The sequence below is a fragment of the Dendrobates tinctorius genome, unplaced genomic scaffold, assembly GCF_039654945.1.
Source record: "Dendrobates tinctorius isolate UK_male_01 unplaced genomic scaffold, ASM3965494v1 ptg000458l, whole genome shotgun sequence".
In the NCBI taxonomy this organism is placed as follows: Eukaryota; Metazoa; Chordata; class Amphibia; order Anura; family Dendrobatidae; genus Dendrobates; species Dendrobates tinctorius.
In genome coordinates this window covers 722,728-734,819 of record NW_027362120.1, presented here as the reverse complement: position 1 = coordinate 734,819, position 12,092 = coordinate 722,728, and the positions used below count along the sequence as shown (strand labels likewise).

At 46.4% G+C, this 12,092-nt stretch overlaps 3 long non-coding RNA genes across 4 annotated transcripts in view; 2 read left to right on the top strand and 1 right to left on the bottom strand.

Annotated features, from left to right (window-relative positions):
• LOC141077580 (uncharacterized) overlaps window positions 1-3,144 on the bottom strand; it is a 24,530-nt gene extending 21,386 nt beyond the window's left edge. The window contains exon 1 of the long non-coding RNA XR_012227593.1: window positions 2,430-3,144. This is a non-coding gene — a long non-coding RNA (uncharacterized lncRNA). The remainder of the gene's footprint in view (window positions 1-2,429) is intronic.
• LOC141077581 (uncharacterized) lies at window positions 10-12,092 on the top strand. Of its 2 annotated transcripts, none has more exons than XR_012227595.1 (3): window positions 10-509; window positions 7,701-8,041; window positions 11,564-12,092. It is a non-coding gene; the product is annotated as an uncharacterized lncRNA (long non-coding RNA). The 2 variants fall into 2 exon arrangements; XR_012227594.1 differs by lacking the exon at window positions 10-509 and adding an exon at window positions 4,457-4,615.
• LOC141077582 (uncharacterized) lies at window positions 8,364-9,738 on the top strand. Its single transcript, XR_012227596.1, has 2 exons — window positions 8,364-8,558; window positions 8,674-9,738. It is a non-coding gene; the product is annotated as an uncharacterized lncRNA (long non-coding RNA).

Here is a 12,092-nt window from a genome sequence, read left to right as displayed (position 1 = left end):
TTGGAGTGGGGATGGTATTTAACGTGTGTGGGGAGATTTGAGGACACAAAATGAAGAGTATGTATGAGGGCATATATGAGGAAGCAGTATGGGGGATGGGTGCAGACAGTAAGGGGTGCGAACGGATGAATTTATGTGGGCACAGTATGGGGAGTGAGGGTGATGGGATGTGTGCAGACACAGTATGGGGAGTCGAGGATATGTGTGAGCAGACAGTATAGAGAGTGAGGGGGTAAATATATGAGGAGACAGTATAGTGAACAGGAGGATGATAGAGGAGACAGTATGAGGAGGGAGGGGAATAGTGTGAGGCGACAGTATATTGCAGACATTTTTATTTAGGAGCATTATAATGACACTTCTATCTTTAAGGGCATCGTGTGAAGATTTGCTGCAGAAGACCGGAGAAGATGGAAGTCTGCTGAGACGAGATGTGGATGAGAAAACTCATCATGGGGTCTGGACAAGAAGAAGAAAAGGAGAACGACTGCAGAGACGTCATCTATAAGGTACCTGGATGTAAATATTATTAGTGATACTGACCAATTCTCATGTTTATATTTGTTAGGAACATTAAAGGGGATGTCCAGGTTTGTGCTGAGTCTACAGTCATTCTATGTGACTGCAGACGTCTGAATTCTCACAGTGCTCACTGAACCCTGTCAGGATTCTCTCGTGCCGGTAATTTACATACATGCGGTCACATGCTGACTAGACATGTGTGGCCTCACTCAATGAAAATGAACAGAGCGAGGCCGGGCACGTCTAGTCGGAATGTGGCCAGAAGTATACAAATCACATACTTGTGCTGACATGACTGTACATCGGCAAGGGAGAATCCTAAAAGTGTGCAGTGCATTCATTGTGAGAATTCAGAAGCTGCAATGTCAGGACTCAGCTCTGCAGGTTCCAGTGTCATCACATGGACACTTCACTCATATGCGATTTTCATAGATGTGGTCTTGTGACAACGAGCTTCTCTTCCTGCTTTCAGTTTTTTACTGAACATTGAGAGCATTAGGGAGAGCAGCTCGTGGGTACATGGCTAAGTGTGCAAGTCGCATATGTACTTTTTTTTGGTGGGGGGGGGGGGGCGCCGAACCAAATTCTTGCCCCGGGTGCCAGAAAGCCTAGATACGCCTCTGGCCTCCACCTCGTATCCTCCCTCCCGGTGCAGGAGGGAAGCAGGATCCCCAATGGGGCATGGGACCCTTGGCTGGACGCACAGGAGTCTAAACAACTGCTCGACCGTAGGGCCATGTCTCTATTATCCCCCCCTCCTGATGCGGGGGGGGGAGAACAGGAACCCCTTCGGGGCATGGGACCGACAGCCAGATGCACAGGGGCCTGATCAAACCCCCCACTGAACGGCTGCTGGGTTCCAGACCTGCAACACATGGGCCCGGTGTGAGAACTAATAGGGCGTCTCTTTCAAGGGGACAGCGATGACCGAGGCGGAGCACAATGGCCACGGATGGGCTGCAAAATCCCCCCAGCTCAGACCCTGACTGAGGGGATACAGAAGGGAGCTTAATGGTCGGTGGAGGGCTAAATATTCGCCCTGTGGCGGTCGGTGGGGGGGGCTTAATATTTGACAGTTTCACAGGGGCTTGGTTCTCCTGATTGGGATGAGTCGTACATGTTTGAAGCTATCTACCACCAAAGTCTTTGGAAACTCGGTAACTACTTCTGTGCCGTGTCACTGCTCGTTCTCCGCTTCACTGGTTGAGGTAGTAGGATTCGGTAATTCTGGAACGACTTCCATATGGCCTCCCTGCTCATTCTCCGATGCATTGGTTGAAGGCATTACTGGTGACCGATTCTCGGCTTCATCCCCCTTTCCTGTGTTTACCACCAACTCGTGGGCATGACACATCTGTCAGGGTCTTCACCCGGTAAACTCTCTCAGCCACATTGTTTGTATGTTCCAAGTACTGTGCAAACAGTCACTTTTCACAGTCGGTGTATTGTTAATTAGTCCATGTCTCACGTACCCGTTGTACCAGGTGGCTTGAGATGTTTGGGAGGCTGTAGCTATGGAGGAAAGCATATGGTTATTACCTGTTACTACATATGGCTGTGGATCACGTGGCAGTCTTATCTGAAATGGCATCACCAGAGGCCCACGGATGGATTTACTGTGCACCGGGAAGGTCATATCACAAAAAAAAAATTTGTGATCACCATTTCACAAGTGGCAGAGACAGGTTGGACATGGTCTGCATACACTTCGAACCACTGTAAAAAGGAGAAAGAAAAAAAAAAAAAAAAAACCCCACACACCACACACACACACACAGTTCGAGCCAGATGACACCCCTCCGACAGGTTTGACCTGGGGACAAGATAGAGGTTTGCTCCCCATGTGGAGTGGGGTTGCCGGGGGGGGGGGGGGGGGGGGGGGGTCGCCGAATTGGAGATTCCCTTACCGATTCTTCTTCTGCTGAAAGTACGGAAGCTGCGACCTGAGTGGTGGAGCACTTGTGAGTCTTCACACCGACAACTGTCATCCGTCTGCCGCGGTACATGTGATGGATCCTCTCGGTCCACTCTGAAACCAAAAAGGTGGAAAATTATTGAACTGGTACATTGAAGACCACTAAACCACAGGGTCTGACAACTTGCCGTCATGTTAAGAACAACACCTGGTCTCTGGAGGTTTTTTTTTTTTTTTTTTTTACAAACAGCAGGGCCTGGAGGTAGAGTACAATTTCCTGATGTTCAACTGATCCACCCTCTTGATCATCCTCCATGCTGGCTAGAAACATTGGCCTTGCCTCCTCCAGTATGATCTGGCAGTCCACAGGCAATTTTTTCAGCTTCATCAGTATATCGTACCTGTGGGCAGAAAGAAAATCAATTATGGAACATCCAAGGCAAAAATCAAGCCACATATGAGATCTTTTGAAGGGTGTGTACCGCTTGCTAACAGACTCTCTGCAGGCGCCCTTGTACAAGATTTTCTGTAGGTCCTCTGTAAGGTTCATGAATACCTCGCAGGCCTTGTAGAGTTCTGGCTTTTCTATTCTCAGTCCCGTGGCCCTCATTTGATAGACGGTGAAGCTCCATATATGCTTTACCATTCTGAGGGAGGTCTGGTTCGATAGCCAGAGATTTCCAAGTTTTTCAAAAATTTCATGGACTTTGCTTGGCCTCAGTAGACACTCCAGAGTTAATCGTCTTGGGTTCACAAAGAAGAAGAACTGGGAAACGTTTGACACCTCCTGTTAACAGATTGAGACCCCATGTGTAAAACCTTTAGGTACGAGCAGAAACCCTTGAGCACAGGGTGGTTCATTGAGTCACTTATACAAGCCAGCAGCCTTTGTAGCAGTGCTTGTCCTTCCATTGCTTTTTCTGAATTCTTAAATTGCTATCGACAGCTACCTCCTCATCTTCTATGGGGTCAGAAGGGGTCCCTGAGTGTTCAGTCTCTGAGCAAGGGTCTCTTTCAAAACTGTCTAGAGGTGAAGGTTCATCTGTCGCATCCAGATCTGGCTCTGCCAGGAACAGGGGGCATGGAGGACTGTGTACAGGTCGTAAAAGCATAGGAATATCCATCTCAAAAGATTCTTGCTCCCCCAGGGGCATGGAGCTTGGGCAGAGCTCCAAATTTTCTGGTGGTACCTCAGCAGGCCCTTCAGAGCTCAGTGGCAGGATTTGATACTCAAGCCTGGCCTTGTTGGCTATTAAAAATCCACGACTTTCTAAGCCAGCTATGGTCTCCAAGGACTGGAGAGTCTTGATTGCTTTGAATTGGATCATTGTTCCTTTTTTGGCAATACATTTAAGCTGGTACTTGACTGAGGCTATGGCAGTTCTTATCTCGGAATCACTCTGGGATCTCAGACATACCCTTCGCAGATATTTGGTTATCCTGGGGCATGTAAGTGGTGTCTGTGATGTACAATGTCTGCAAGATATGTTTTCTGTTGCAATGTGCTAACAAATCCTCCATCCTAGGACATTGTAAACTGTCAGTAGTAGGAATTCCTTCCCCCCAGGTTTTATCAACCCTGCCACTTCCTCTGGAAGAGCAGGAATGTTAATTAGCTAGACCATCTTCCTCACACCATTTGGCTTCTCTCAGCTGAAAGAGAAAAATGCGGGAAAAAGGTCTTTGTTTGAAATAAAACTTTAAGAGCCTGCCCTGCGAAAACCGTACCAAGTAGAGATATGAAAATCATATTTTTGTAACCTGAGCGGTCCCAGCTTCGAGACCGCGTATGTTTCGAAGTTCTACCCTGTCCAGAACATGAGATAGGATTTGCGCCCAAATGGATGGTCATATCGCATAGATGTTTGATGTTTTCTTGATAGGCTCATTACGCTGGGAAACATGAAACCACTGATGAGTCCATACCAGCTTCTCCCATAAAGTTATAGCTAATCTAAGTTTTGTAGCCAAAACATAACTTGGATAAGAGGGGAGGGATCAACCCAGAATGCACCTCTCTGTGATGTCACATAGGAAAGTCTATAAGGCATTCCCTGGCAGAACCAGCTCAGAACAGCTGCAGAGTCCGTGCTGACAAGAACTCAGATGAGCGGAGAAGTGCAGCTCCGCCTCCACCCACCTTAGCCGCATGGTCTGCCTAAGGAACAATAGGGAACTGTGAGTGTAATCTCTTTGCTTTCTCCACTTTTATTTTATGTCTCAATTTTATAGCAACTTTTATCTGTAATCACTGTCCTCTTTCGGAAAATAAATGAAATAATTATTTAGATCTGTCTCTATGCTCTAAGACTCGAACTATACGCCTTTGATAGATAATCGCTACTAATTCAAGGGGTTTGCCACGGACCCTCTTAATTTAACACTGTGAATTAAGTAACCGTGACTGGTGGCAGCGCGTTGTGTACGGCTATTACGGCTTGCTGGCAGTACAGAAGGGTCTTATATTGCTGAATAAGGGTCTGCGGCCACAGCATTGATAATTCCCTTACTGCAGAAGCCTAATTGCCGGTTCACAACAGGCAGCCCGTCCGGCGACCAATTATCCTAGGTGCAGTTCCCTGACTGACCTGAGGGTAAGGGGGGCGCCGGAGAGAGCTGCGAGTTCCAAGGTGGAACTGAGAAAGTGGGATATACACAAATCCCCGCAGTACTTGGAAGATTGATAGCAGTGGTGGGGCATCCAAATTAAACTCCCCCTGCGGCAAATTGTAGAGCGAGATTAGCTTGCTGGATATTTTTGTCACATGGTGCCAGTGGTGGGATAACTAAGATAAGCCCCACTGCGCCTGTGATAGCCGTGTGCCGGCATTGTGTCACGTCCCTCCGTCCGCTGATACACCGGTGTCAGTGGTGGGATTGTGACATAGTGGTGACACAGGGTCCGCTGTCCGTCGCGTTTTGGTGGCAGCGGGACCCCCGTTAGTCGTCGCCCGTAAGTGGACGAACGGCCGTGGGCTGTTCGTCACAGTGTCCGTGGGTGACTGCGGGCACAAAAGCGATAAAAACCAGTCACCTTGGCTGCAGGTAATCATATGTGGTGGACAAATGTCTTCTACTCACCGGTCCATTTGGAAGAGTTTCCCACATTCACATGGAGCATAACACACGGTGTTCCCCTCCATCTGGATCTGCAGCACATGGCTTTTCCTCTGCAATGCGGCGCGCACCCCGGTGCGCGAGTCAGCCACACGTGAAAGATGCCAGCGGAGGTGATCGAAAATAACCGGATGTAATTTCCCGGAATTCTGCATAAGTAATCCCATGGGTCGAACCAGCCACAGCGGTGGCGCCTCATGGATGCCAAGCATCCATAGCGCTTGTGTAAAGATCCCAGCTTTGAGCCATCTCTCATGATCACGTATACGGCATCACGGGCTTTGACTCACCCACTGGGATGGCACCTACGTGGCTGATGATCATCCATAGCGTTTGCATAACGATACCCAAGGTATCCTATCCCCCTAACATACAGTATGGACCCAGAAAAATCAAATTCACAATAAGTATTTTTTACTCCTGTATTCTTTTGTTTACCATTACAGCAATGTCTGCCCTGCTGCATAGTCATATGCACTCCATTACCTTTTGGAACCCACATACAGTATGGACCCAGGAAAATCCACTTCACATTGTCTACTCCCATACTCTTGTTTACACAGTGACAGCAATGTCTGCCCTGCTGCATAGTCATATGCACCCCATTACACCTTTGAAACCACATACAGTATGGAGCCAGGAAAATCAATTTCACAAGGTAGTCAGACCCATAGTCAGGTAGTGAGTCAGTCACCATAGTCAGGTAGTGAGTCAGTCACCATAGTCAGGTAGTGAGTCAGTCACCATAGTCAGGTAGTGAGTCAGTCACCATAGTCAGGTAGTGAGTCAGTCACCATAGTCAGGTAGTGAGTCAGTCACCATAGTCAGGTAGTGAGTCAGTCACCATAGTCAGGTAGTGAGTCAGGTGATCGGGTAGTGAGTAAGTCAGGTAGTCAGTTGGGTAGTGAGTCACCATAGTCAGGTAGTGAGTCAGTGCCATAGTCAGGTAGTGAGTAAGTCAGGTAGTCAGTCCCATAGTCACGATAGTCGGGTAGTGAGTAAGTCAGGTAGCGAGTCAGTCACCATAGTCAGGTAGTGAGTCAGTTCCATAGTCACCATAGTCAGGTAGTGAGTCAGTCCCATAGTCAGGTAGTGAGTCAGTCAGGTAGTCAGTCCGTCTGATTTTACCATTCCTCTCCCTGTCAGTGTGATTTGCCAGCTTTTCAAAGGAGGTACGGTTCAACAGGAAGTTTTTTTTTTCTCTGGGGGCATTCAACTTTAGTTTGCACAAAGAAAAAAAAAAAAAAAAAAAAATGCATGAAAAGACGCGCCAAAAAAAAAAAAACACACCTAAACCAGCATTTTTGTCGCAGCTTCTTTCCTGCAAAGAAATCAGTTTTTGCTGCAGAAAGAAAAAGCATCAATAACGCCCTGTGTGAACTTACCCTCAAGAATGCTGTTAAGAAGTGTTAAATGGGTGGCGCATAGGATTTAAGGTAGCAAATCCATTATAGTACATTTATTTTTACAGCTGTTTATAGGGGCATTAGAGAACTAAACAGAATTCATAAAAAGATGTATAAAATGTCCTTTGCAGCTCCATGATTGAGGCCTCATCAATGTTTTACACTATGATGAACGTTGATCACAGATCTCTACAGCTCTTTTCTGTAGATACCCCTAATGCAGAGGACTATAAAAAGATACAAACAGACCAACGCAGCCCTGTGAGAAGCCTCAGATCTCTTAGTGGCCCCTGGGAGCCTGCTAAACCAGACTGAATACCCGAGTTGTCTGCTTGGGCTGTTTACAGATCCATAGAAAGGCTGGACTCTGAGCTCCGGAGTCCTGCTGCTCTCTGGCCTTTTCTCAGATATCCAGCTTTTATAAAGGGTTATGGTACAGAGATCAGGGTTGTATGATCTCCACCACACTACAGGGAATGTGAATTGCAACAATTGTCCCAATGTTTGTGGCAAGTCAGCATGACCAAGTCATCAGTATCATGAGAATGCATTCCCGTGGTAAAGGACACATTATCTGATAATTCTGCATGTGCTCTGTAAGTATTCTGTAAATGCGACATTGCCGGCAACTGCTCCTCTCTGTAGGTCAGAACAACAAACATGCTTTGCGATTGATGTATAGTACAAGTAACCAGTGTGTAATGAAGATCACTGACCTTTACCTTTTCTGTGTCCTGCAGGCGAGCATCAATGACCACACATCATCTGGATGAATGAGACGTCCGATCCTCTGTTTTTGGGGCTCATTGTTCCACCGTTTTGGAAATTGTAAACATGGCAGCATCGTAACCACAGGATAATGTAGTGGAAACAAACAGAACAGATAAAATATAGAAAGTGCGATATTCACAGATAAAAATGCACCTCTGCTACATGAGTTATCAAAGTGATCTATCCTTCAGGCGTGAGAAGACTGTTTCTGTACCTTGGCACCATCTTGGGGCTATACCCTTTACTGTCCATTTTTATTCATGGAGATCAAGCTTTTTGGCTACTATGCACACCATATCTCTGTACTAAGGTATAGGGGATATTTACTAATTATCCTTACATGTTGTTTGCTCTTACATATTACCACATTGTGATGTAGTATATTGTTTTCTCACCATTGATCTACTAACTTGATTGTAATTTCAATATCTCATTTGATTAACTAGTTGTTAGGGTTAGTCAGTAGTCAGTCTGTAGCATAGTCACCATAGTCCGGTAGTCAGTAGTCAGTCTGTAGCATAGTCACCATAGTCGGGTAGTCAGTCAGCAGGTCAGTCAGTCGCATAGTCACCATAGTCTGGTAGTCAGTAGGTCAGTCAGTCGCATAGTCACCATAGTCCGGTAGTCAGGTCAGTCGCATAGTCACCATAGTCCGGTAGTCAGTAGGTCAGTCGCATAGTCACCATAGTCCGGTAGTCAGTAGCATAGTCACCATAGTCCGGTAGTCAGTAGGTCAGTCGCATAGTCACCATAGTCCGGTAGTCAGTAGCATAGTCACCATAGTCCGGTAGTCAGTAGCATAGTCACCATAGTCCGGTAGTCAGTAGGTCAGTCGCATAGTCACCATAGTCCGGTAGTCAGTAGGTCAGTCGCATAGTCACCATAGTCCGGTAGTCAGTAGTTTAGTCAGTCGCATAGTCACCATAGTCCGGTAGTCAGTAGGTCAGTAGCATAGTCACCATAGTCCAGTAGTCAGACAGTAAGTCGGTCAGTCAGTGGGTGGCATAGTCACCATAGTCGGGTAGTCAGTCAGTAGCATAGTCACCATAGTCCGGTAGTCAGTCAGTAGGTCAGTCAGTTGCATAGTGACCATAGTCCGGTAGTCAGTCAGTCGCATAGTCAGGTAGTCAGTCAGTCACATAGTCACCATAGTCCAGTAGTCAGTAGGTCAGTCAGTCAGTCGCATAGTCACCATAGTCCGGTAGTCAGTAGCATAGTCACCATAGTCCGGTAGTCAGTAGGTCAGTCGCATAGTCACCATAGTCCGGTAGTCAGTAGGTCAGTCAGTAGCATAGTCACCATAGTCCGGTAGTCAGTAGGTCAGTCGCATAGTCACCATAGTCCGGTAGTCAGTAGTTCAGTCAGTAGCATAGTCACCATAGTCCGGTAGTCAGTAGGTCAGTCAGTAGCATAGTCACCATAGTCCGGTAGTCAGTAGGTCAGTCGCATAGTCACCATAGTCCGGTAGTCAGTAGGTCAGTCCCATAGTCACCATAGTCCGGTAGTCAGTAGGTCAGTCCCATAGTCACCATAGTCCGGTAGTCAGACAGTAAGTCGGTCAGTCAGTGGGTGGCATAGTCACCATAGTCGGGTAGTCAGTCAGTAGCATAGTCACCATAGTCCGGTAGTCAGTCAGTCGCATAGTCACCATAGTCCGGTAGTCAGTAGTTCAATCAGTCAGTAGCATAGTCACCATAGTCCGGTAGTCAGTCAGTCGCATAGTCAGGTAGTCAGTAGGTCAGTCGCATAGTCACCATAGTCCGGTAGTCAGTCACTAGGTCAGTAGCATAGTCACCATGTCAGTCAGTAGGTCGGTCAGTCAGTCGCATAGTCACCATAGTCTGGTAGTCAGTCAGTCGCAGAGTCTTGTAGTCAGTCGCATAGTCACCATAGTCCGGTAGTCAGTAAGTCAGTCAGTCCCATAGTCCGGTAGTCACCATAGTCCGGTAGTCAGTCAGTAGGTCAGTCCCATAGTCCGGTAGTCACCATAGTCCGGTAGTCAGTCAGTCACATAGTCACCATAGTTGCATAGTCACCATAGTCCGGTAGTCAGTAGGTCGGTCAGTCGCATAGTCAGATAGTCAGTCAGTAGGTCCATCAGTAGCATAGTCACCATAGTCCGGTAGTCAGTCAGTAGGTCGGTCAGTCAGTCGCATAGTCACCATAGTCCGGTAGTCAGTAGTTCAGTCAGTAGCATAGTCACCAGGTCAGTCAGTAGCGTAGTCACCATAGTCCGGTAGTCAGTCAGTCGCATAGTCACCAGGTCAGTCAGTCAGTAGCATAGTCACCATAGTCCGGTAGTCAGTCAGTTGCATAGTCACCAGGTCAGTCAGTCAGTAGCATAGTCACCATAGTCCGGTAGTCAGTCAGTCGCATAGTCACCAGGTCAGTCAGTCAGTAGCATAGTCACCATAGTCCGGTAGTCAGTCAGTCGCATAGTCACCATAGTCGGGTAGTCAGTCAGTAGGTCAGTCAGTTGCATAGTGATCATAGTCCGGTAGTCAGTCAGTCGCATAGTCAGGTAGTCAGTCAGTCAGTCGCATAGTCACCATAGTCCAGTAGTCAGTCAGTCAGTAGCATAGTCACCATAGTCGGTCAGTCAGTAGGTCGGTCAGTCAGTCAGTCGCATAGTCACCATAGTCCGGTAGTCAGTAGTTCAGTCAGTAGCATAGTCACCATAGTCGGGTAGTCAGTCAGTCGCATAGTCCGGTAGTCAGTAGTTCAGTCAGTCAGTAGCATAGTCACCATAGTCCGGTAGTCAGCAGGTCAGTCAGTCACGTAGTCAGTCAGTAGCATAGTCACCATAGTAATCAGTCCGATTTGATGTTACCATTTCTATCCCTGTTGGTAAAATCACACTACCCCCCTCCCTGTCAGTGTGATTTGCCGACTTTTCAAAGGGGGTACAGTTCGACAGGAAGTTTTAAATTTCTCTGGGGTCATTCAATTTGATTAGTTTGCACAAGTACTACAAAAAAAAACAAAAAACCACAAAACACACCAAAACCTGTGTTTGTCACAGCTTCTATCCTGCAAAGAAATTTGCAGCAGAAAAAGCATCAAAGACACCCTGTGTGAACTTACCCTCAAGAATGCTGTTAAGAAGTGTGAAATTGTTGGCGCCTAGGATTTCAGGTGGAAAGCCATTATAGTACATTTTGACAGCTATTTACAGGGGCATTAGAGAACTACACAGCATTCCTAAAAATATGTATAAAATGTCCTCTGCAGCTCCATGATTGAGGCCTCATCAATGTTTAACACTATAATGAACCTTGAACAATTCTCTAGATACCCCTAATGCAGAGGACTATAAAAAGATACAAAGAGACCCGTGCAGCCCTGTGAGAAGCCTAAGATCTCAGTGGCCCCTGGGAGCCTGCTAAACCAGGCTGAATACCTGAGTTGTCTACTTGGGCTGTTCACAGATGCATAGAAAGGCTGGACTCTGAGCTACGGAGTCCTGCTGCTCTCTGGCCTTTTCTCAGATATCCAGCTTTTATTGGTACATACAAAAGGGTAATGGAACAGAGATAAGGGTTGTATGATCTCCACCACTGCACAGGGAATGTGAATTGCAACAATTGTCCCAATGTTTGTGGCAAATCACCATGACCAAATCATCAGTATCATGAGAAAGCATTCCCGTGGTAAAGGGCACATTATCTGATAATTCTGCATGTGCTCTGTAAGTATTCTGTAAATGCGACATTGCCGGCAACTGCTCCTCTCTGTAGGTCAGAACAACAAACATGCTTTGCGATTGATGTATAGTACAAGTAACCAGTGTGTAATGAAGATCACTGACCTTTACCTTTTCTGTGTCCTGCAGGCGAGCATCAATGTACACACATCATCTGGATGAATGAGACGTCCGATCCTGTTTTTGGGGCTCATTGTTCCACCGTTTTGGAAATTGTAAACATGGCAGCATCGTAACCACAGGATAATGTAGTGGAAACAAACAGAACAGATAAAATATAGAAAGTGCGATATTCACAGATAAAAATGCACCTCTGCTACATGAGTTATCAAAGTGATCTATCCTTCAGGCGTGAGAAGACTGTTTCTGTACCTTGGCACCATCTTGGGGCTATACCCTTTACTGTCCATTTTTATTCATTGAGATCGAGCTTTTTGGCTACTATGCACACCATATCTCTGTACTATGGTATAGGGGATATTTACTAATTATCCTTACATGTTGTTTGCTCTTACATATTACCACATTGTGATGTATTATATTGTTTTCTCACCATTGATCTACTACTAACTTAATTGACATTACAAGGTCTTATTTGACTAGTTTTTTTTTTTTTTTTTAATCTGTTAGAAATGAAAATAAAATTTTTATGCCATCA